General features: G+C 45.1%; 1 long non-coding RNA gene across 2 annotated transcripts; it reads right to left on the minus strand.

The window, feature by feature from the left end:
• Positions 1-469: 469 nt before the first annotated feature.
• On the minus strand, positions 470-23628 carry LOC308480306. 2 transcript variants are annotated; one of them, XR_013988017.1, is made up of 6 exons: positions 23551-23628; positions 21560-21650; positions 19118-19188; positions 18312-18423; positions 2806-2871; positions 470-524 (listed from the first exon to the last, which is right to left on the minus strand). It is a non-coding gene; the product is annotated as an uncharacterized lncRNA (long non-coding RNA). The 2 variants fall into 2 exon arrangements; XR_013988016.1 differs by lacking the exon at positions 19118-19188.
• Positions 23629-25322: the final 1694 nt, after the last annotated feature.

Here is a 25322-nt window from a genome sequence, read left to right on the forward strand (position 1 = left end):
TTGGTTTCTGGGTGGGAGTTGATCACGGTGCAGATTTGCCAAGAATGTCTTCCTCTTAGCACGTTTCTCCCTTGCGTTCTGAGTTTGAGCGTCTTCAATGTCCATGACACCTTTGGTAAAGGCTGTTCTCCAACTGGAGTGCTCACAGGCCAGTGTTTCCCAGTTGTCGATGTTTATACTACATTCTTTTTTTAGATTTGTCTTGAGACAGTCTTTAAACCTCTTTTGTTGACCACCAGCATTACGCTTTCCATTTTTAAGTTCGGAATAGAGTAGCTGCTTTGGAAGACGATAATCAGGCATCCACACAACATGACCAGTCCAACGAAGATGATGTTGAAGAATCATTGCTTCAATACTGGTGATCTTTGCTTCTTCCAGTACACTGATATTAGTTCACCTGTCTACCCAAGTGATGTGTAAGATTTTCGGAGACACTGTTGATGGAATCTTTCGAGAAGTTGGAGACGGTGTTTGTAAGTGGTCCATGTACAATAGCTTTGTAAACAAGCATTTTGGCTTCCCTGCGAATGTATATATATAGATATATAGAGATATATATAGAATGTATATAGATAAATGTATCTATGTAATGGCTCACTGGGAAAACTTTAGAAAGTCATATAAAATCATTCCAGTATGGATTTGCACCATTCCAACTTTGTTCTGTTCAGGAAAGTAATGGCTACGGGGGGGGGGGGGGTCTGGGATGCAGGCAGCCATAATCCACAAAACCTGGGATCATGTTCACAGCAGCCTCTTGCACAAGAGATAATCACTGGCACCCTGGCAGATGGGTGCCAGACAGCCAGTCATCCCAGGAATGGATTAGGTTCTCAGTCAGGACAAAGGAGTGTGATTACCTGACTGGGAAACCCAGGAACTTGTAAACAACAACAACAAAAGAAATGATAGTGCCCCCTGGAATTCCACCACGGACAGAAGCTAACTAGAAAGGCTCTTGAGTAACAGTTAGGTCTAGGGCATTGTGAAGGATGCAAACTGGTGTCCAGGGTACCCACAAAGTAGCTGTTGGTGCCATTTGCAGCGCAGGAGGGATGGGGAAAAAGAAGGATCATGAGCTACTGCCAGAAGCAGTTCAGGTAGGGCAAAGCTGCACTGTGCCCCTTACTAGGATGGAGATAATGAGATATGGGGCTGTGTGGATGCCCCAGCAAGAGTGCTGGATGGACTCCACAGATACGGCCCCACGGCCTCCACCTGCCTCAGGCACCCCCACCACTCCCTCCCAGTGCACAGCAGCAACAGCACTGTCAGGAAGTGAATGCTGTGGCTTCACCTCATTGAATGAGCTGCTTCTGGCTGCAGCCACTGCAAATGATGATTCTCCACCTCCTAGAAACTGTCTGAACGGTGCTTAACTTTGACACTGCCTGGCTCTGTGGCACCAAAAGCAAGCAGTTTAGCTTAAGTTATGTTGCACACTCTGCCTAATGCAAGAGCCGGCCCCAACTGCATCACACTGAGACCCAATTGCATTTGTTGAGCAGGAGGTTCTCTCAAGAAGGCCAACAGTTCCCTCATAAAACTCAGCCAGGCCTTGGTGGTTGTTGACGGTCTCTTATAGCACAAGACATCCACCAGGTTTTATTTTACACAACCAGAAACCACCGCCATCGAAACAACTTCTGCTCATGCACACACACCAACCCACGGTGCTCAATTTCCTACCCCTTAATTACTCCTACAGGTCTAATTATTTGCATTTCACACACGCTCCTGTCTTAGGGTGCAGACAGTTGGAAGGAGATAGAATTCACCCTTGTTCTCATCTCCTTGCTAAGAGTAGGTAATTATCTTTGCATTCCTGGAGGAATGTTACAATAAATATGGCTGTCATTTTTCATTACTGCACAGCGAACAAAGAAAGTGAAGAGAACAAAAGAGAATGTGATTATGCTAACCTGTGTATGGGAGCGCATGTTTGCTGGGGATAGTGATGAAGGGGGCTTTATTGCTATTATTTATTTGGTACACAAAGGACTGGGCAGCTGTGTTGCAAACAATCGCTGATACATTGGTTGTTGTTTTTTTAAAAAGAAGAAGTCATCATCATCATTATTCAAATATATATATATATGTGAGAAACCCTGCGGATTTAAGACCAGAGTTTAGGTTGACTCGAGCTACACAAAACTGAGTAACTGGAAGCTAAGCTGTGCCCTGTATATAAGTAACGTTGTTGTGTGGTGTCACAAATTGTGCTTGCTCACAACTTACGCACCATACACAGATGTTTTTTCTTGGTCTTTAAGGTCAAAAATGGAGATGATGGAGTGTCTGCTGTACTGGTCCTGTCCTGCCTTATGAAGTATCAGAGTCTTACTATGTTTCTAAAGCAGGTCAACCGTGGGATCCTGATCCCCCTCCAAGTGTTAGTTTCTGTTTATGCCACTGGTGCAGTGCTTGAAGCCACAAGACTCTGTTCTGCATTCCAGAGATGCCAGGCTATTGGAAGTCTCACGGAAGACAGGAGACGGATGTGATGTTACTGGTTTCCTGTTCCTTTGTTTTCCAGTTGCTCTCTGCTCTCACAGAGAGAAGATGTATTTTCTTTTCTGTCTGCATAGTTAGGAATAAAACTCTTTGCAATGTAGCTCATATTTTCTCATCCTTCCCTGCGTGCTGGATACTCTGCGTAATGAGGGAATGTGCCTGGAGGAGAAGCTCAACAACTTTGGCTTCCCCAAAAAATCTCAACAACTTTGGTCAATCCAATGGGTAGATCATTGCCAGATTTGTTAAAGTGGGAGTAGATTGCAGTTTCTTGGAAGTTGGACATACCTGTGCTAGAGGAATCTTCCTGGGAGTTTACCCATGCCTTTGCTGGTCACAAAAATGGTTTTAGATCTGAAAGACCAAGGAAAAGTGGAGGTGTATATTCAAGGTGTAATACAGCAAAATTTGTGAGTTTGCACATTGGGTTAAACCACAGAACCTAGGGCTTGCTGATCAGAAGGTCGGCGGTTCGAATCCCCGCAACGGGGTGAGCTCCCGTTGCTCAGTCCCTGCTCCTGCCAACCTAGCAGTTCGAAAGCACGTCAAAGTGCAAGTAGATAAATTGGTACTGCTCCGGCGGGAAGGTAAACGGTGTTTTCGTGCGCTGCTCTGGTTCACCAGAAGCAGCTTAGTCATGTTGGACACATGACCCGGAAGCTGTATGCCAGCTCCCTCGGCCAATAAAGCGAAATGAGCGCCGCAACCCTAGAGTCGGTCACGCGTCCCCTCCATCCTAGATTACTTAAACTAAAAGGCTAAAACTAGCCTCTCTAAGCTTCCTCTGGAGCTGCAAAGGGATGCATTCTGCTGAACTCCCAAACGTGAGGAAAGAAGAATAATAACTAGCAAATATATCATCTCCCAACATCTATCAACATCCCTACGTCGCTTGACATGTCAGAAGAAGCAGCCAGCTCAATGTATTTCCAGTGTAGCAGTGTGGGAAGAACGCTGGCAGACAGCACTGGGAACATCTACCACTTCCTGGGTTCACAGTGAACTTGTCTGACACATACTATTCAGTTAGTTTACCTTGGTAGGGTATTACTTTCTTATCTCCTTACATTAATTGATTCTACATCCCTTAATACCTCAATAGCTTATCAGGCTCTTCCACTCAGTAGACCTGCCAAATGTCTGGAGGCAATTAGAGTGTCATTTTCAGTAATAACAAGTTTCCTCGAGAAGTTCCTGATGAGCCGGCTTTATTGCTCAGATTATAAACTGAAGCTCTGTCCTGTTATGAACACAGGTACAAATTGAAATGACTTCTCGAGAGCAACGGAAATCTCCCTGTTCCAGCCCTGGAAAGGGGATTTCAGGCTTTTACATGGAGGGCAGCCCCTTGCCTTGCCATTCCCACTGGCCACCAGACTCTCCACTTCATATCGTTGCATAGTCCGCTTCCAATTTTCTGTCAGGTGAATGTCATTTACAACCCTGGAGTTTCTGCGACAAAGTCCCTAGCTGTGTTCATTCCGTTCGTTTCTACCTCAAGGGTACCGGGGCTCAACATCACAGTGTAATTATTATCGCCCTTGTTCGTGGTTGCCAATCACATGGTTAAGTGTGAAGTCGAGGATATAAATACCCTGCCTTCAAATTCGCATGTTCAGTTGGCCAGCTGAGAACTAGCAGCTTTAAAAAGGAAATAATTCTAATTATTTACTCTGTGACAGGCTTCGTTCCCACCTCTCCCCCTTTTGCTGGAAGTGAGCAGCACCAAGGTATTTGGATCCAATCAGACCGGATTTCTGATCTCAGCATGGGCGAGCAAAGAGAGAGGTAGAGAGAAGGTTTACAAGCCCTTTATTGGGATATAGACAAGATTAATGTGTTGGGAAAGCAGAGACACAACCTTGCCAACAAAGGTCCGTATAGTAAAAGCTATGGTTTTCCCAGTAGTGATGTATGGAAGTGAGAGCTGGACCATAAAGAAGGCTGATCGCCGAAGAATTGATGCTTTTGAATTATGGTGCTGGAGGAGACTCTTGAGAGTCCCATAGACTGCAAGAAGATCAAACCTATCCATTTTTAAGGAAATCAGCCCTGAGTGCTCACTGGAAGGACAGATCCTGAAGCTGAGGCTCCAGTACTTTGGCCACCTCATGAGAAGAGAAGACTCCCTGGAAAAGACTCTGATGTTGGGAAAGAAAGAGGGCACAAGGAGAAGGGGACGACAGAGGACGAGATGGTTGGACAGTGTTCTCGAAGCTACCAGCATGAGTTTGACCAACCTGCGGGAGGCAGTGGAAGACAGGAGTGCCTGGTGTGCTCTGGTCCATGGGGTCACGAAGAGTGAGACACAACTAAATGACTAAACAACAACAAATGTGTTGGGAGGGCAGGCAACAGTGTATTTTAAAATATTTTGTTGTGGTTACTTTTTAATAAAAAGTACAAGTATCGGTGCAGATCAAACATCTTCATCTTCTTCCCACCCCCAAGCAAAGGTGATTTGTGCTTCTGGTATTTGCATATGCATTGACCCACTTAATTGTTTATAACAAGTCACTTAGGTATAGAAGTAATTGAGTTTGGTCAGGAGTTTTGTTGCTGCTGAGGAATAATCACAAGTGGTCCGAAATTGTCTCGGCAAGACTTCTGAAACCTCGTTGAAACCTGAGAAGTTTCGCATCTTCCCTACTAGGTTATATATAGTAAGGAGTTCCTTGTTATTCTGTGCAGCTGCAAATGAGTGAGAAATTAGAAGGGTAGAGGCCAGCCAAGAGGCAAAACTTCCCCACAGGAAAGACTAAAAGTGAAATACACAACAAGAATAAGCAACGGTTGCTGAATTTACCCATAGTTTAAAAGGGGAATTGCACAAATTCATAGGGAAGGTTTTAATACCCATGAGAACAACCAGTAGTATAGCTCTGAATATAAGTTGCTGGCAGGTTGGTAGGTAAACAATGGGAAAGGGTTGACCTGGGTGAGAGTTGTTGGGTGATAATTGTTGAAAACAGGATTCTGGACTAAAATTGGGGAGGGTTGCCAACCTTATCTTTTTTTTTAATAAATATTTATTAAAGTTTTCACAATATTACATAATGAAAAATAAAAAATAAAAAATAAAAAATAAAAAAACAGTTAAAAACAGTTCCATCTTTTCGTCACTTATCTTTCATTTACTTGTTTCCCGGACCTCCTCATACCTCCCTTTTTTGTATTCCAGTTCAATTTATTAGTTCAGCAATTCCTTTCCCTCCTTATTTTATCCTGATCTTTAATCTTAATATATTATAGCATTAAATTTTTACCTGTTAAAAATCCAACTTTTCCATATTCTTTTATACCATTACAGCTAGAAACCACTTAACTTCAATACAACATCATTCTAACATTCATTAATTTTGCAATATTTCTGTAAATAGTCTTTAAATTTCTTCCAATCTTCTTCCACCGACGCTTCTCCCTGGTCTCGGATTCTGCCAGTCATTTCCGCCAATTCCATGTAGTCCATCATTTTCATCTGCCATTCTTCCAGAGTGGGTAGGTCTTGTGTCTTCCAATACTTTGCAATAAGTATTCTTGCTGCTGTTGTAGCATACATAAAGAAAGTTCTGTCCTTCTTTAACACCGATTGGCCGACTATGCCCAGGAGAAAGGCCTCTGGTTTCTTCAAGAAGGTATATTTAAATACCTTTTTTAATTCATTATAAATCATCTCCCAGAAAACCTTAATCCTTGGGCATGTCCACCAAAGGTGAAAGAATGTACCTTCAGTTTCTTTACATTTCCAACATTTGTTATCGGACAAATGGTAGATTTTTGCAAGCTTGACTGGGGTCATGTACCACCTGTATATCATTTTCATAATATTCTCTCTTAAAGGTTGCCAACCTTATTGGCCCTATGGGGATCTTGGGGAATTTTAGAAAGTGTTGGAGGCGCCACTCACAAAATGGCTGCCCTTGGGTGTGGCGCAACACAAAATGGGCAAAATGAGCAGAAGGGACAGGAGCACAAATGGTGAAGGCATGCCCCATTAATGGGAAAAGGTAGGGCTGCAATATGTCTAGGGTTTCCCGACATGTCTGGGAATCTCTTAAAAATGGCGTCAGGGAGGATTTCTGCTGAACTGGAAAAGCTGGACATACGGCAAGTTGGAGTATTTTTTTAAAAATATTTTTAAAAAATCAAAGAAAAGCTCCAAAACGATTTTTTTGGGGAGGAGGTGGAAAAGAGCACCTACACCAGCCACTGCTGTGCTCACCCACAGAGAAAAGAAGCTATTGGATCTCTCCTCTGTTCAGAAGGGAAGGTGGGTAACCAATCCTGGTATCCAAGGTAACTATCTGGTGCCTCCCAGCCCATCTCTGCATCCAGCCAGTCCATGACAACCTACAATGAAGTGCGTCTAGCCATTCATTTGGAGTCAGCAGGGCACTGCCACTTATAGAGAGCAATTGGGATCCACCAATGGTGTTGATTCCATTGGCACTGGATTTCAGCCTATACGTTCCCACACATGTCCTTTCCATTCATGTATTTTTAATCTTTTGTTGGAAGCCTCCCAGAGTGGCTGGGGAAACCCAGCCAGATGGGCGGCGTAGAAATAATAAATTATTATAATATTATTATTATTATTCACATGAACATGTTAATCAAAAGCCGAGTTCCTTCTTCACCAACAAAAATTGCAGTATTACTTCCGATCAGACTAGGAAGGCTGGGCCAACACTCTTTGGGTCTTCACATGCGCACAAAATCTGGTAAAGTATTATCACATGCAAATACCAAATCTGAGGATTTAAAGTAGTCCCCCTCACTTACTAAACCAATTTCACCTTAAGCAATAATTTGCTCCAGCTCTGAAGACAATTGATAGATTGCTTAATAGCGGCCATTTTCCACTGTAATGAGAGAATCATACAGTACAGTGGACGCTTGGGTTGCAAACGTGATCCATGTGGGAGGCATATTTGCAACCCACAGCAGTCACAACCTGCAGCGCCGCATCTGTGCACACGCAGGTTGCAATTTGGCGCTTCTGCACATGCGCAAAGTGCGATTTAGTGCTTCTGCACATGTGCGACCGCTGAAACCCAGAAGTAATCTGTTCCAGTACTTCCGGGTTTCAGCACGTCCGTAACCCGAAAAAAACACAACCTGAAGCATCTGTAACCCGAGGTATGACTGTATTACATCAATAGCAAGTAGCACACACGTCAGTTACTACATTATTTTTGTTGGGTTGTTGAAATAGCATACATATATTATTACTCTTTGTTGTAAATTAAAATGTCAGAACTATTTGTGGATGTTACACCTAAAAAAAGATCCATCTGACACCCAGATTATCAGTATGCAAGAGCCACAAGGGTGTCTATTGGAACCCGCCATGAATGATTAACCAATGAGTTAAAAAATAAATAAATGCAATTCAGTTAGTATTGAATGCTGCAAAGCTGGTGTCAAAAGCTTGGCTTCTTCACCAATTTGCAAGGTAGTTTCAACACACTGGGTTCTCTCTCCCTTTTTAACGAACAGCTCAAGTTTACTTATTTAATTGCATTGTCACCTTTTCATTCTCAGCTGATTTTCTTACCAAATCTATGCTTTGCATTCATCTCTCCCCCCCCCCCCAATAAAAGAGATGTCTTGTTTTCCTATCCTCCCCATCATCCCCACCCTTTGATGCAGCTGCTTCTCCTGATGGTGTTATCTTGCGGGCTGCCAGATAAATGTTTCCCATCCATTTTTATTTATTTTATTGATATTTTCCCTCTTCCCATCCATCCATGGGCTTTTAACATTCTGCCAAAGAAAAGATGTAGAAATCAGACTCATATACACCTGCGTGTGCGCATGTGCGTGTGTATCGTGATAATTTACAACATTTAAATAGTTTAATATCTGTCTTGTTCCTGTCGACACAAATATTAAAATACGAGTCTTAGGAACAGAACATTTTGTGCACAAGAGAACTTCCTTCCTTCCTCTTCCTGTTCATTTTCAACAGAAATGCATATAGACTTCAGAACCAAACTGCAAATTTGGCATAAAGTGAATTAGAGACTTCCTGTCTTAACTGTGGCTAAGCACAAAAAGGATCAAAGGACCTGTATCTTGGCTTATTAAGATGAGATATGATCAATCAGACTGGTCAGAGACGCTATCATAATGGTCTTGTTTTGTTATAATAATAATAATTTTGATATTTACCGTATTTTTTGCTCCATAAGATGCACCTGACCATAAGACGCACCTTGTTTTTAGAGGGAAACAAGAAAAAAAATATTCTGAACGAAACAGTAGATGTATGATTTTTGTGGTTCATGCTGTGGCCACAAACATGTGATTTGATGGTGAGTTTGGGGTAGCCCAGTGCAAAAATCCCGAGGATCCATGTGGACCTGTGCTTTGTAACCACATTTTTGCACCATTGCAGCTCCACAAAACAGTGGGTTTTTTTTGGTGCAGGCTGTAGCCATGGACATGCTATGTGATCGGATGGTGAATTTGGGGTGACCCAATGCAAAAATCTTGAGGATCCATGTGGATCTGTGCTTTGTAACCACGTTTTTGCGCCATTGCGGCCCCATGCAGCAGTGGGTGAGTAATTTTTTTGATGCAGGCTGAGGATCCATGAACTTTTACCTCCCCACTCCCAAGCAGCCTCCTTTATTGCTAGCGTCCCTTATCTCTCTCCCCGATCACTTGCCGATCAGCTGCTTCCTTTCAACACCCCCTTCCCTTTTTCAAAAAAAAAAAAAAAAAAAGCATGATCTGCTTTTCACTCCTGGGCAATTCAGTCTAGGGGCCTTCGCGCCATAAGACGCACAGACATTTCCCCTTACTTTTTAGGAAGAAAAAAGTGCATCTTATGGAGCAAAAAATACGGTATACCCCACCCACCTTGTCAGGCATGCTAGTCAATTTTGGTGCTGAATAGCCCGTTCCCAAGTATAGAAAAGTCCTTGCTACAGCTCCTCTTATTGAGTGGAGGAGCTATTGCAACAAGACTTTTCTGAGTCACTCTTTGGCACTGATCCAGTTGGACACTAGTGTCGTGAATTCTTCAGGTACAAGCTCAGCATACACGATAACAGGTGTTAATGAACTCCTCTTAGTCCACAGGCAGTTAGGATACCTGTTCAACCTCTCATAAGGCAAGAATATACATGGATTCCCATTGCAGCTTTACTGTAAAGAGTCCCCCCCTCTCTCTTTCTCTCTCTTTCTGTGTGTGTGTGCGTGTGTGTGTGTGTGTGTGTTTAAACTGCCCATATAGTTTATCTCATGTTTGCTAAATATTTAAATTGAACTCAAACAGTGTGACCACAATATCCAGCGATTAAAATTGTTTTAGAATGCAGTTAGCTCTTGACTTCTTGTTAAAAGATTAGGAAGCGATGATATATATATTTTTAATTTCAAGAGGGCAGTGGTGGGGGGGGGCGGAGGAGTGAAATGTGTGTATATGTAAGTGCTAATAAATTGCTATTAAACAGTATTAATCCCTCCTGCTTGAACAGAGATAATGTCAGCTATTGGTACTTAACCACACAATTTATTGCAACTGCCTTATCTTGGGTTAGTGCTTTCTCATTCACACATAAACTTGAGATTTTGTTCCGGACCTTTTTTTTAATGGAGTCCTTCAATTTTTTTGAAAAAAATAAATAAATCCAAACCTTAATTTCTTCTTTCCTCATCTCCTGCTGGGCTTTGCATGAAAGTTTAATTTGGTTGAGATTCCTTTTTAAAAAATCATTTCTGTTTAATGCTTTGCAGATTTTCTGTCACCAAACTGCCCGTCCTTTTGCACAAAAGCCTGAGGAGTGGTAATCACCAGCTCTTTCCTGCACTTGCAGTAAATGTCAGGTTTTCTTCAGCTGGATTTTGGGAGGGGGGGGTTGATGGGAAAGGATATACTTGCACTCCTCCAGGCAAGACAAATTAATCAGCCTGTCTTTAAGAACTGCTGGCACAAAGAGTTCCAACACTGGCGCTTTCTTGGTGAAAAGGAAACAGGACATGTTGCAATGTGAGGAGTTAGGACCACAGTGGGTACTGCACCTGGGACTACCTGAGCATAGCTGTCAACTTACAGATTTGAAAATAAGGGACCAGCAGCCTCGAAAATAAGGGATCAGCAGCCAAAATAAGGGATTTTCCGAACACTGGTATGTTCAACTTCTGAGCCCCTCTGAGCCAAAGGCAGAAAACCCAGCCAGCAGCCAAACGAAGCCTCAACCGGTGGTTCCCACAGCGCAGCTACCCAGCAAAGGGGATGCAGCAAGGAAAACCACCATCACTTCTCCACTGGGAAGCGCTGAGCAAAGGCGAGTCCCCAGGCAACGCAGCCGATTTGATCGGCACAAGGCATGCAAACTCCACCCCCCAGTCATTCTTAGACTCCTTATTGGGTGAGCAACGCAGCCAAGCAACACAGTTGGAGCCTCCCTCGTCCCTGGCCAGCAGGGAGGGAGGGAGAGGATCTGCTTCCTTTGAAACCCGGGAAATTTAAGGGACATCATCAATAAGGGACAGCAGCGAGACACAGCGCTGGGATAAGGGACTTTCCCACCAAATAAGGGACAGTTGACAGCTATGTACCTGAGGCCTATCTGGCAAAGATTCAGCCATCACCTGGTTCAATAAATTGTCAATAGCTCCAACTACAATCTGGCCCCATGATGGAGCCCTCGCAAGACCTCTTCACCACAAGCAATCAGCACTCTTATTCTTTAAATGGGCTGTTTTATTAAGATATTCCACAGATCCTGTTTGGGTGCAAGATTTGAGGTAGAAATGATTTCATAAACAAATGAATCTAGGTCAGGGTATCTTTGCGGTTTTGCAATTCGGCCTTAAGAGCCATATTGAGAAATGGTTTCTCCAGCAGGTCTTAGCAGGCTGTCAATCACACAACTAACTTCCAGCTTTCTCTGTACATGTGAGAGAAAGAAGCTTATTTCCATATCTTAATTAAAATTTCTATTAATCCCATCTGAGGCTTTGTAACTTCAGGATGCATGCAAAGAAAATAATAGCTTTATTATTTCTGATAAACACTTGAGGCAGATTATTCCATAGGGTTTACCATGTCTTGTGTTGATGAACAGCGGCGACAAATCTGTGTTACAGGACAAGAGTTTAGAAAGCAGAAATTGTGTGTCTGTGTGTGCATTTGCATGTGCGGAAGAGTCTGGAAAACTTAACTCACATCCACGAGTTTGGTCAGCTGTGCCGGATTGCACAATGATGTCCACAGTGGTTACATGTTGGCAGCGAGTGTACATCAGAGAAGGAGATGGATGAGAAATGTATGGCGTTTTCTGTTTGGTTGTCCTCTAGCGTCAAAACGTCCAGAGCCAGCCCTGGATTCTGTGGATGCAGGGACATGGCTGGCATGCCCTGTTTTTGGACCCATTGCCCACAGGGCACAACCAGCAGAAGAGAAACATTCCTGGACTTTGGAAAGAGAATTCTGCAACATTCTATGGCCCTCATCTGCCCTTCCAGGGAACATAAGTGTGATGCCTTGGGATTCGGACTCAGAGGCTGAACCTGAGGAATCCCAGTCTGCACAGGAGTCCCCGTCTCCAGAACCAGCTGAGCCGGAGTTGGGGCCTGAGCCTGAAGGGTCCTCACCTGTGCTGGATCCTCAGGTGCAGGCACCAGCTGAGTCTGCTCTGGCCCCTGAAGTGATGGAGGACCCATTGCCTACAGGTGCTCCACTCTCAGCCCCATCAGGGAAAGAGGAGGTTGCCTCTGGGTCCGGTAACCCTCCAGCCTCTCCTGAACTGCAGAGGCTCAGGGCAGAGAGGCAGAGGGAACTAAGTTCCTGCAGGAGGAGTGCTCGCCTCCAGGCCAGGAGAGGCGAGTCACCTGTGGATCGGAGCCGCCCTTTGCCTCGGGGCAGATAAAAGCCAGTCAGCCCCAGTCCCAAGTTGCAGGAGCAACGTTGTTGCTAGCCTGTTCCTGCCTGCACCCTGTCCTGCTCTTCTGCCAGAGTTCCTGACCTCACCCGACTCCCTGCCTTGGACCCAGCTACAGCTTTGACAGACAGCCTCCATACCGCACCATCGACCTCAGACTGGACTCGGACCTCGCCTCTCAGTTAGCCCCAGGACCAGCACAATAAGGTTCCTCCCTCAATCAGGGGAGGAGGAAGGGAGCAGTGGGGGCGGTCCGCCCCGGGTGTCACCACTGAGAGCGGGTGACAAAATGCCAGGCGGCATTCACTGCGGGGCCAGAAGCGCGACCAAGCCATGCATCTCTCCTGGGAGTGGCGCAGTGGCTTGGGCGCCCGCAGGCTCTGCGCTGCCCCAAATGGTCCGCCTGCTGCCTCTCCCTCAGCTGTAGGGCGGCTGAGTGGGAAGAGGCAAGCAGACTCCTCGGAGGCCCCACAGAGCATCCTGCCCTGGCTGGCCCAGCCCTGTGGGCAGCTGGCCCCGCCCCCACGGGCAGCTGCCCCTGCCCCAGGGCGCAGGTCACACACGCCACCCCTGGCATCCAATCAGCTTGCTCCACCGCTGCCATCAATGACTGATGGCATAGCCCTGTTTTCTTCAAGATATTTTGGGGGAAAGTCACTCAGATTTTTTAAGGATCAATGTTGAGCTGAGGGTACATGTCTTAAAGGGACTGATGTTCCCCAATTCAAATAGCACAGGTGTCACCAACCTTTTTGGGTCTCTAAGCATATTTACATATTCGATAAAGCATTGTGAGCTTTAAATGAATTATAAAAAGAAGCCCGTCCCCCACTGCAGTCCAGCACACAGGGCAACCTATTCTATTGGATAATTTCAGGACAGGGTACCAGGTGCACTCATAAGTGCTATACTAGCAACCTCTAAAGCAGCATAACAGAAATGAATAAAGATTTATTTATAAACCAAATATTTTATTTTTATGATAGGGGTGTGTGTGTGTGTGTGTGTGTGTGTGTGTGAGAATGAATGCATGTATGTATGTCTATGTGTAAGGTACATCTCCAGCTCATAAATGTGAGGAATGTGGGCCATAGAATCCAATGCACAGCAGCAAAGCGACTCCGTTATTAAGTCTGTAATTGCCAATAATTAATTTGCTAATTGCATGCAACTAATCTGTGTCCTTTTTGTTTTATATCAATTAACAGAGTAATTTTTTAAAAAGCAATCTACTTGATAGTTCCTCACTGGCAGACCTAGCCCAGCAGAGCTAATGAAACAGGGCAGCCCCTTTAACTAACCTCATTAGGATCCCTCCTTTTGTTGAACATCCTGGAAGAAATAGTTAATTCTGCTGCAGGAGAGCCTTTGATGTTAAGAGTGCTAATGAGGGGACTGAGTTGCTCTGATGATGTTTGTTTAGAAGGCTGTTTTGCTAGTCGCAGTGGAATCCAGTAGTTTTTTTCCTCTCCTCTCTATTTCTGAAATCTTGGTACAACCAGATTAATTCTCCCCACCCTCCATCAAGGCATTACAGAGCACTGCATAGCTGACGTGGTCACTAATCCATTATATATCTTCAGGTTTTATGGGGAAAGCAGTTTTGCACCCACCAGCCATCCATGAGGGGTGTTCCAAATTTCCCATGCCCCCAACGGCATGTGGAGGGGAGAACTCAACTCTTCTTTATGTCTCACAAGTAGTATCGTTTTGTTACTGTGGTTGTTAGTGGTTGTTTAGTGGTTTAGTCGTGTCCGACTCTTCGTGACCCCATGGACCAGAGCACGTCAGGCACTCCTGTCCAGTGGCGTAGCGTGGGGGGTGCAGGGGGGCTGGCCGCACCGGGCACAACATCTGGGGGTTAGGGGGCACAAATCTATGGGTTAGGGGGTGCAAATCCATGGGTTAGGGGTGCAAATTACTTGCCTTGCCCCGGGTGCTGACAACCCACGCTACGCCACTGCTCCTGTCTTCCACTGCCTCCTGCAGTTTGGTCAAACTCATGCTGGTAGCTTCGAGAACACTGTCCAACCATCTCGTCCTCTGCCGTCCCCTTCTCCTTGTGCCCTCCATCTTTCCCAACATCAGGGTCTTTTCCATGGAGTCTTCTCTTCTCATGAGGTGGCCAAAGTATTGGAGCCCCAGCTTCAGGATCTGTTAGTTACTTGTTACCAAAGGTCTCCAAGTGACCGAAAACTCATTTAAAAACAGTAGAGCATCACAACCGTCAGCTGGATCAGACCAATGGCCCATTTAGTCCAGCATCCTGTTCTCACAGTAGCCAAGCAGATGCCTGTGAGAAACCAAGGAGCAGAAGCACAAAAGTCCTCTCCCCTCCCTGTCGCGAATTCTTCGCGGCGCTTTAGCAGAAATGCTCAGAGCTCCAGGTTCTTCAGTGCAGTATATTTATTGTGAGCTATATAGAAGAGAAAAAGAGTGTGGATTTGATATCCCGCTTTATCACTACTCCAAGGAGTCTCAAAGCAGCTAACCATCTCCTTTCCCTTCCTCCCTCACAACAAACACTCTGTGAGGTGAGTGAGTCTCTCAGACTTCAGAGAAGTGTGACTAGCCCAAGGTCACCCAGCAGCTGCATGTGGAGGAGCGGGGAAGCGAACCCGGTTCACCAGATTACGAGTCTACTGCTCTTAACCACTACCCCACACTGGCTCTCTACAAGCTATAATACACGAACAGTTCATACAGTCAAACAGAGCACCTGGCTGCACCTTAAGGCAAATAGGAAGACCTCTCTCTCTCTCTCTGACCACACTCCTCTACACCACCACCTTTACTGCTGGATAGGTTTCCCTTTTAAACCGATGACAGCCAATCAACTGACAGCACATTACTGCTGAGTCATTCTGACCCAGCACTTCCATACAAAGTATTGCAGGCTGATGGCATCAGCCAGTTGCATCAGCTAGCAAACTCAAGCCTACAGAGTTACTATCTCACACAGCATTCTGTGATCCCAACACTCCCATGGTTTCAAACAACTAGGAGTCACTGGCAGCCCTCTCCTCCTCCATGAATTTCTCCGATCCTCTTTTAAAGCCATCCGAGTTGGTGACCATCACTGGGGGAGCGAGTTCCACAGTTTAACTATGTGCTGTGTGAAGAAGGACTATATTTCATCAGTCCTAAATCTTCCAACATTCAGCTTCATTAATGTCCGTGAGTTCTTGTGTTATAAGAGGAGAAAAAAACATCTCAGTCCACTTTCTCCATGCTATGCATAATCTTATAGATACCTATCCTATTGCCTCTTACTCACCTTTTGTCTAAACTAAAAAAGTCTCAAACACTGCAACCTTTCTTCATATTAATGCCATTGGCGAAACAGCATTTCCCTCTCTTTTAAACAGCACCCTTGTTTATTTGCTTGCCTGCCATTTATCATACTGGAGTTGGCGTGGCTGCCTATCAACAGCCATACAAACTGCAGGGTGATGACAGCCTTACATTTTTATGTATATAGGAGGAAAGCAGTTCGAAAGCAGCCAAGTGCAAGTAGATAAATAGGTACCTCTCCAGCAGGAAGGTAAACGGCATTTCCGTGCGCTGCTCTGGTTCACCAGAAGTGGCTTAGTCATGCTGGCCACATGACCCGGAAGCTGTATGCCAGTTCCCTCGGCCAATAAAGCGAAACGAGTGCCGCAACCCCAGAGTCATCCGCGATTAGACCTAATGGTCAGGGGTCCCTTTACCTTTACCATCAAAACAAAGAAACCTCCATAACAGGAAGCTTTGGCAGCACAATAGTAACATTAGTAACGCTAGTTACTACTTCCATCTGGAGTAATTCTTGCGGACAGGGATGGCCCCAGGACATTCTGCTTCCTGGGAATGAGGGGACGGCTCTCCATGCTCCATATACAAAGAACAACTAGATGGGCAGTTTAGCCTTACCTCATTGTTGCAAATGGGGCAATGTCCTCTACAGCACATGCAGGGGGCAGCCCAGCTTTGAGGATACACCACATGGCACACATAGCTCTGTGCTTCAGCTCCTTCTCTGTGCACCCTGCCCCTCAGCATCTGCTGCCTGTGGTAGATACCTCACTCTGCCCAATGCTAGGACTGGTCTTGCACTGTGATTGTTTGTCAGCTACAGGAGTTCTCCTAGGGCTCAGCCAAAGTTGTGTCCTGGCAATAGCCTATCCTTCACTTCCAACAATACCTCTTGGTTCTTTGGGTGGAGGATAGAGAAAGATGTGCAACTGTGCATAGACAGCAGCCTAGCATACAAAGGCAAAAATTGCATTCCTTGCTCTGCCCAGTTTTGCCTGTGGCTCCACCCTCCACTGGAATATGGCCCCCAGAAGGGAAGGTGGCCTTTGGACTGGAACAGGTCCCCAGGCCCTGTGTTACAGAGTACAAGAAGAAAGCAGCCCCAAGCAACTTATAATATAAACCTTGGCACAGGGAGGGAGCAGGGAACAGAGGAAGGAGAAGGGAATAGGTGGGGTAAAAATGCGACTGGGAAGCAATCTATGATTGTTTGGGGTGCATATGCTTAGACTTGGTTACAGGCTGAGGTACAGTCATATGGCCTGACAACGAGGAGGTTGTGCCAATAACAGCTTTCTTAATGAGTTTTTAATGAGTTCCTCGGTGAGCTGGCAACTTTCTGGCTCATGGCCAATGCTCCTAACCACTACTCCACACACAGCAAATTAGTCAAACCCTCCCAGTGAGAACTGAGACCAAATTTGCATGATGATCATTACTACTGATGGCAATCAAGATCTTTTGTCAATTTCTTGACACCTAGTCCCACCCCTAAAAAGATCTTGTCCTCTAATCAGCAGTGGCTAGCTCAGACTAAAGGTCACCATTTCAATTTCCCATGGTGCCTCTGAGACAAGCTATACGTGAGGCATTGTGGGAAAATAAAAACGGTGTCTCCTGGCTTCCTGATACTTATTGGAGCAACTACCACTACTTACCACTACCACTACTGGAAGGGTAGATAAAAAAAAGGGCAGTGCTCCTATTATACCTTTAATAGTGAGAAATTATACCTGCTGAAATTCCCTCTTCTACATTACTATTAAAGGTGCAGTAGCTCTTTCCTCCCCCCCCCCTTCCTTTTTTTTGGGGGGGGATATTATATTGGAAGGGGCCAGAGATGTAGGATTGGAATCACCAGGTGACACTTCGTTGATGATCTCCTCAAACCTGCAACTTGCCATGCTAATTCTCATGGAGAGGTAATCCTGTGACTTAACTGTGTTGCTTCATACTTTCAAGACAGTGTCCCTGAGTCCTTTTTCCATGGGGAGTTATTGAAATCTGCTTGGAAAAATTCCTTCCACATAGAAAACTAGCTTGTTAGAGAGTTGCCTAGCCTATATTTCTATATGCAGGGAGAAGCATTCATGTGCTGTGTTTCCATGTGCTGGGAGAAGTAACTGCCTGTGTAAAAGAAAAGAACTCAACAGTGCCCATGTGCACCTGAACTGCAAGCCCTCCCTCACAACTATTCAAAGCCTCAGCTTCCATCTGCAACAGAATCCCGAAAATTGCACATGCGTAGCTGCGAAATGCAGGGGTGACTTTTTGCATCTTTTTGAACCTCCCAGATGCACGCTTCCCCCCCCCCCCGTGCTTTGATGATCTGGCAGCAGATCTTCTTGCAGATGGAATAGCTGCTGCTGCATCCTTTGCACAACATCAAAGTCCTGCTGCCTCTCATCCGCTCCCTGCTAAGCAGCTGATGGGCAGGAGAGGACCCAGAGGACCTGGCAAAACCCTGCTGTCAGCTGGAGTTCCTTACTCCTGATGTACAATGTAAGTGGAATGCTCTTGTTGGAGTGCCTTAAAAAAATTAAACAGCAATGGTATTTTGTAAACAAGTAACCAGGCACCAAATACATAGAAAGGATAACTCACAGGATTCCCGGTGCATTCAGTATTCAATATACATTTGCTGTGACCTCACTTCTTACAAGCTTCTCTTGGCTTTTGTTGTGATGTTCCGGGGGAGGTCTATTCCCGCTGTGTTCTGCAGAAAGTGTGATAAAAGCAAAATAAACTGGGATATCAAGCCTCTCTCTTTCTCAGCCTCCCTCCCTCATTCTCTCTTTCTCACGCACACAAAACATACACTTCCAAGATGGATAGATTAGTCATTTTTTCCTCTGCCAGCAGTTTATCCGCTAAGGTTAAATGAACTGAGCTGAGGGTATGGTAGTGACATCACACAAAAAAGAGGAAATGTATCATGGGGGGGGGGGGGACAAGAGCACAGATCCGCATAAAAACTGCATGGGATAATTTAGTACATTTTAGAAATAATTGCCCTGATTTAAATTGGACCACAGTAGAGCTTAGCGATGATGAAGAAGCGTTTGGATTTGATATCCCACTTTATCACTACCCTAAAGAGTCTCAAAGTGGCTAACAATCTCCTTTCCCTTCCTCCACCACAACAAACATTCTGTGAGGTGAATGAGGCTGAGAGACTTCAGAGAAGTGTGACTGGCCCAAGGTCACCCAGCAGCTGCATGTGGAGGAGCGGGGAAGCGAACCCAGTTCACCAGATTACGAGTCCACTGCTCTTAACCACTACATTTTACTGGCTCACTGTGACCAAGTGCTGTTCATGGGCAACATCAAGTTTGACCTGTTCCAGCCCTTCCCACCCCAGTCTCCCTTTAGCTTTAAACCAGACATCGGCTGCCCTTCAACAAGAGTACCCTCATAGAGGGGGTAGGCGACACAGCAACCCTAGCAGAGGCAGGCTGGTGTGGCCAGACAGGATGGTCATCTGGAAAATCAGAAATAATTTGTCAAGTTGAGAAAAACATGCAAGCGTGTATCCTTCTCTTCTGAAGGAGCGTCTCCACCCCCATCGTTCAACTGAGGTCCAGTTCTGAGGACCTTCTGGCAGTTCCCTCACTGTGAGAAGTGAGGTTACAGGGAACCAGGCAGAGGGCCTTCTCGGTAGTGGCACCCGCCCTGTGGAATGCCCTCCCATCAGATGTCAACTATCTGACTTTTAGAAGACATCTGAAGGTAGCCCTGTTTAGGGAAGTTTTTAATGTTTGATGTTTACTGTGTTTTTAAAATTCTGTTGGGAACCGCCCAGAGTGGCTGGGGAAACCCAGCCAGATGGGTGGGGTATGAATAATTTTTATTATTATTATTATTATTATTATTATTATTATCCCGTGGCCACCTCTAGTCAAGCAGATTTCTCAAACAATATGGTACCCTGCAAACCATGTTCAATAGAGATGAAAATGGAGTGTAGATCAGAGGTGGAAGAAACTGGTCTCTCGATTTCTCATTTTTCCAGCCTTAAGTTCTGTTCTCCACATTTCCACATCTCTTTGTGATGGTGAAAGAATTGAAGTCCTCATGAAAATCCACCAGCACATTAGTGCAAATGACTCCTAACATACACATTCTTTGCTATGTGATATTGCCTAACATGCACATTTTTTGCATATCAATTTCATTTATTTTTACGTTCTCTTCACAAACATTTTTGCATGTTATTTTCACAAACATTTTAATGCATGCTTTATCGCAGTATGTGGTGCTTTCCCCTCCATGTTACTTGACTGGAGAGCTGCATTGCAAAATTCAGAGAAGTGTGAATTTCAAAGGATAGCTGCGTTTCGGTTTGTGCATTGTTTCTGAAAGTGTGAATGGGGCAGGTTCACCTTTAAATGTGAACTGAATCTGACTTCTCCCCCATTTGTGGCAGAGAGGGTGGGTGGAAGAGTCTGGATTTCCCTAGAAGCAGGTGCAAGGGGCCGAATCGCAGCTCCAGCTCTGAGCGTTGCTTCTCTTCCCTCCTGCCAGGCAGCATGTCAAGGAGCAGCTGAGATAAATTGCAACGCCTCCCACTCTCCTGGCCCATTTCTTTCTTATGAATGTGTAATGTATGCTAATGAATTCCTCAGTTTGGGGGCATATGGTTAAGACATATAGATAGAGCCTAATCTTAGGAGGAGGAAGAAAGGGGCTTCCATGCTACAAGCTGGGGGTGGGCAGGGAAGGAGAGAGGGAGGGGTGTGTACTGGGTGTTGCCAAATAGACATTTAGGCCAGTGGGAGCAACACTGGTTGGTCTCGAGATTTACCGTATTTATTTATTTTGGAGGAAAGGAAGAGGAAAGCGCATGACTGATTTCTCCATGGGGGGGTGGAATGAGAGAGAGAGAGAGAGAGAGAGAGAGAGAGAGAGAGAGAGAGAGAGAGAAATGTATTGCAAAGTTATGGAATAACGGCAAAGATATTGTTAAAGAGAAAAGAGAGGAGGCATAAATTATTTTATTGATTAATTGATTGATTTTTATTGATTAAATATCTATCCCACCCTTCTTCCCAAAGGAGCCCAGGGCAGCAGCAGAAAGTCTCCAAGGTGCCCCACCCCCTAGAAAGCATATTAAACTCCCTCCTGTCCCCTTCCATACCGCCTCTGTCTCTGGAGGTGGTACATGGCCATCATGACTAGTTGCCACTGATAGCCTTCATCTCCCATGAATCTGGTCCAAACTGGTCCAAGTTGAAAGCCATCACTACATCTTGTGGCAGCACACATGGACACAGAACAAAAGAACACAGAAATCAAAGGTCATCTCCTGCCCACTGCAACACACGTTGTTCCTGGTTTCTGTGCTGATCAGAGCCACAGCGGAAAAGAACTTTGCAAGCACGTCCCTGATTCTGGAGTTGTTACACATCTAGACCAAGGAAGTTCTCCCACCTTAAAGGTCTTCTTCTCAAAGGAAGGAGTAGTTTTCCACAGGCAAGAACTGGAGGCATGGAGCCACTCTCCTTTTAGTTTGAAATAAAACAGGAAAGCCTACAGACACAAGAACCCCTTGCACATCACAACATTCCCAAAGGTCTTTCCCTCTTGTCCATTGAGTTTCCAAACAAAAGGCCTGCAGGCATTTGGAGAATACTAAAAAGAAGGCTGTATTTCTCTCTCTCTCTCTCTCTCTCTCTGAGTCAGATAAAGCCCAGTGATGGAGCCCCCTTATCCCAGCTGTGGTGCGCTCTGTGGCTGGTACATCATAATGACATGAAAATGAGACTGAGTGACACTGTTATTAACCTTTGTTACCTCAATAAATCACAGCAAACAGCAGCAATTACTCTGGTTTTCTGACAAATACTACTTACACAGCAGATCTTTCCCTTGTTCTCGGCTCTGACGCGCTCTGTCTTTTAACAACTGGAAGTGGAGCCACGCAGCTGCACACATATCAATTTGCTGAAAAGCAATGGCAATAATTGAGTGCTCTTTCATAATGGCCCATAACAGACTTTCGTACAGTTCTTCTCTCGCCGCATAGTCAACGGGTGGGTGGGGACAGGCGATGGAATTCCTGCAGTGCAAAGCACTGGCAGAACAGTTGTAAGATACACCCATCAGCACCGCTTGATGGGGAAGCGATCTCCACAAAGGTGCCATAGGAATGGGGAGAGCCCTCAGCTCAGCTATGCATCCCAGTTAAAAGGCTCTCAGGCATTAGGGCATGGGCTTTGGCTCAGCAGTAGGGCATTTGTTTTTGCACACAGAAGGTTCCAAGTTCAATCCTCATTATCTCCAGGTAGGTCAGGAGTGTCCTCTGCCTGAAACCTGGGAGAGCTGTTACCTGTCTGTATTATTATTATTATTATTATTATTATTATTATTATTTGTATGCTGCCCTTTACCTGTAGATTTTAAGGTGGTTCACAACATAAAATCACAATATAAAAGTAAAATATACTCGAGTGTGGATTTCATGCTCTTTATTCAGCTGAGAGTAGTGAGGAATGGAAGTTCCCCCAAAATGTCTGCTTTATATACATCATTTACACAATGGGCCACACGTGATTGGCTAATTCTGGGATTCTCCTGTAGGCCAATCAGGGTGCGGATTCACTTCCACCCAGAGTTGGATTGGGTGGCTCCTGCGGACCAATCAGACTGCTGCATTTTGGATCCTATTCAACTCAGTACATAACAAAAAAAACACAAAATACATAATAAAAACAAAGACAACCCAATAATTCCCTCACCCACAACACATTTTTAAAAGGGCATCAGATGTCAATCAGCCAAAGGCCTGGTTGAAGAGGGACATTTTTTTCTGGCACCTAAAGGTGTATAATGAAGGTGCCAGGCAGACCTCCCTGGGGAGAGCATTCCACAAATGGGAAGCCACTGCAGAGAAGGCCCCATTCTCGTGTTGCCATCCTCCGGATCCTCTCATGGAGGAGACACACAAAGAAGGGCCTCAGATGATAATCGCAGGGTCTGGGTAGGTTCATAAGGTAGTCCTTGAGGTATTGTGGTCCTGAGCCATTTAAGGCTTTATAGGTCTATGCCAGAACTTTCCATGGGGCCTGGAAAGTATTTGGTAGCCACTACAGATGGAATAGGATTTGTGCAATGTGATCAAATTGTCTTGCCCCAGTGAGAAACTTGGCTGCTAAATCCTGCACCAGCTAAAGTTTCCATACTGTCTTCAGAGGCATATAATATTTTAGAGTAATCTGGGATGCTGCTTCCTATCAGTGTACAGAGCAAATTGGACCAGTGGTCTGACTCAAGATTAGGCAGCTTCCTGTGTTCTTAGAGAGCAAAGGCTACAAACATTTTTTCTGTCAATGTAGGCTGCCTTCCAGAGAGGGATATAAGAAGGCATCGTTTTTCATTCTGCTCAGTATTTGTTGTACAGTGGGACCTTGGGTTACAGACGCTTCAGGTTACAGACTCCGCTAACCCAGAAATAGTACCTCAGGTTAAGAACTTTGCTTCAGGATGAGAACAGAAATTGCACGGCGGCAGTGGGAGGCCCCATTAGCTCAAGTGGTACCTCAGGTTAAGAACAGTTTCACGTTAAGAACGGACCTCCAGAACGAATGAAGTTCTTAACCCGAGGTATCACTGTATGCAGTGCTGTTTCCATTTCACTGCAGTTTGCCTTCCAGCAAAAGGTATGTTACTTCTCTCACTGTCCGCTGTGGCAAAATTGCATAGCTTACTGAACTGATGTAACTGATCACGTAAATTACCATGAGTATAGCCAGGGGGCAGGGGGGCAACTCTGCCTAAATCGAGTAAATAAATATACTTAACGAAAAGTAGAAATACTCAGAATATTTGAAATTGAAATTCTCACCAAGGTCACTTGGATGATTTTGTGGCACATTCTAGCAACGCAACTGGCAAGCCAACTAAGCGATAAACGTGGCTTCTGTGAACTCACCAATCGCGTCACAGGTAGCTCGGTTCTAGAAGAGGACAGGTGGGTGTCCTCCCCCCCCCCCGCATAGATCCTGGCTACGCCCATGTAAATTACATTGTCATGTTGTTATTCCACCCCGCTCACGTCAATGCAAAGGAAATGCCATGCAAATGGTATGGAAATTTAATCAAGTATGGACAATTTGCAAACTGATCGTGTTCACTGGATTGATTTCCATTCTGGACATGGAATTGATAAGCGAACATTGGCAGTTTCCACTCTCATTTCTGTTCCTATTGGAATTATCTGGCATCCCGACATCCAAACTACCTGTTTATATAGTGTTTATCCTGATTTGCTTGCACAGGAGTTAAACTATGTCCAGTCTTTATTGAGTATTATATTGGATTTGTTTCCAGAGCAGTTATATGACAATGAGCATTCATCCTGATTTGCTTGTATAGTAAAGGTAAAGGGACCCCTGACCTTTAGGTCCAGTTGTGGGCGACTCTGGGGTTGTGGTGCTCATCTCGCTTTATTGGCCGAGGGAGCCAGCGTACAGCTTCCGGGTCATGCGGCCAGCATGACTAAGCCGCTTCTGGCAAACCAGAGCAGCGCACGGAAACACCATTTACCTTCTCGCCAAAGCAGTACCTATTTATCTACTTGCACTTTGACATGCTTTCGAACTGCTAGGTTGGCAGGAGCAGGGACAGAGCAACGGGAGCTCACCCCGTCACGGGGATTCGAACCACCGACCTTCTGATCAGCAAGTCTTAGGCTCTGTGGTTTAAGCCGCAGCGCCACCCGCATCCCCGTTTGCTTGTATATATGCTTTCTCATTAATCATTCATTCCTCCTACACTTTTCAATGAATTTCTCATCACTTTCCTAACTGTGAAAAATCATTAAATGGGGGGGGGGGTTTGTTGAGCTGGGGAAAATGAGTACTTAAATTCCCCTGACACCATTTTCTTTCCGCAAGCATAAATCTCCAGCCTGTTCTTAAACTTGTAAACCCCCACAGAGCTACAAATCCAGAGTTCCCTGGGAAGAGAGATTCCTTGTTAAACCACTCTGGAAATTGTAGCTCTGTGGTGGGGGGGGGAGAGGAGTCTCCTAACAACTCTCTTCACCCTTAACAAACTACAGTTCCCATGATTCTTTGGGGGAGGCCATGACTGCTCAAAGTGGTATGATACCGCTTTAAATATCTCGTGCAGATGGGGCCTAAAACTGTTTATCCTCTTCTCCCTCCGGTATTAGTTCAGCAATTTAAGAGTAATTATTCTGAAATGAGAAGCCCCTTCGACACCCTCTCAAAATATCCAACGTTTGTTTTTAAATTAAGTAACTGCTTGCAGCAGTCATTGTGCTATTGATGGATGTTGGGAGGAGAAGTGGCCTCTGTTGCAAACCCGCTTGAATCTAATTTGGGAGAGAAAAGCTTTGTCATACTCATCTCCCTGTGACTTATGTGTTCAGAGTTGACTTTATTTCCCCCCAATCTTATTAAGAACCTATTACACAATGAACAGGGCTGCAGAGGATGTAAGGTTAGGGGAGAGCCAAGCTTTATTGCTGACTGAGGAGGTATATACACAAAGGACAGAAAGAGGGAGAAGAAACCAAATGGACATAAATCACCCGGCTTGTCACCAATAAGTCCAAAAACCCTCCGAGGGTTATTTATTTTGCTGTCTCCC

The sequence above is a fragment of the Podarcis pityusensis genome, assembly GCF_964106645.2.
Source record: "Podarcis pityusensis genome assembly, chromosome: 6".
Classification (NCBI taxonomy): Eukaryota; Metazoa; Chordata; class Lepidosauria; order Squamata; family Lacertidae; genus Podarcis; species Podarcis pityusensis.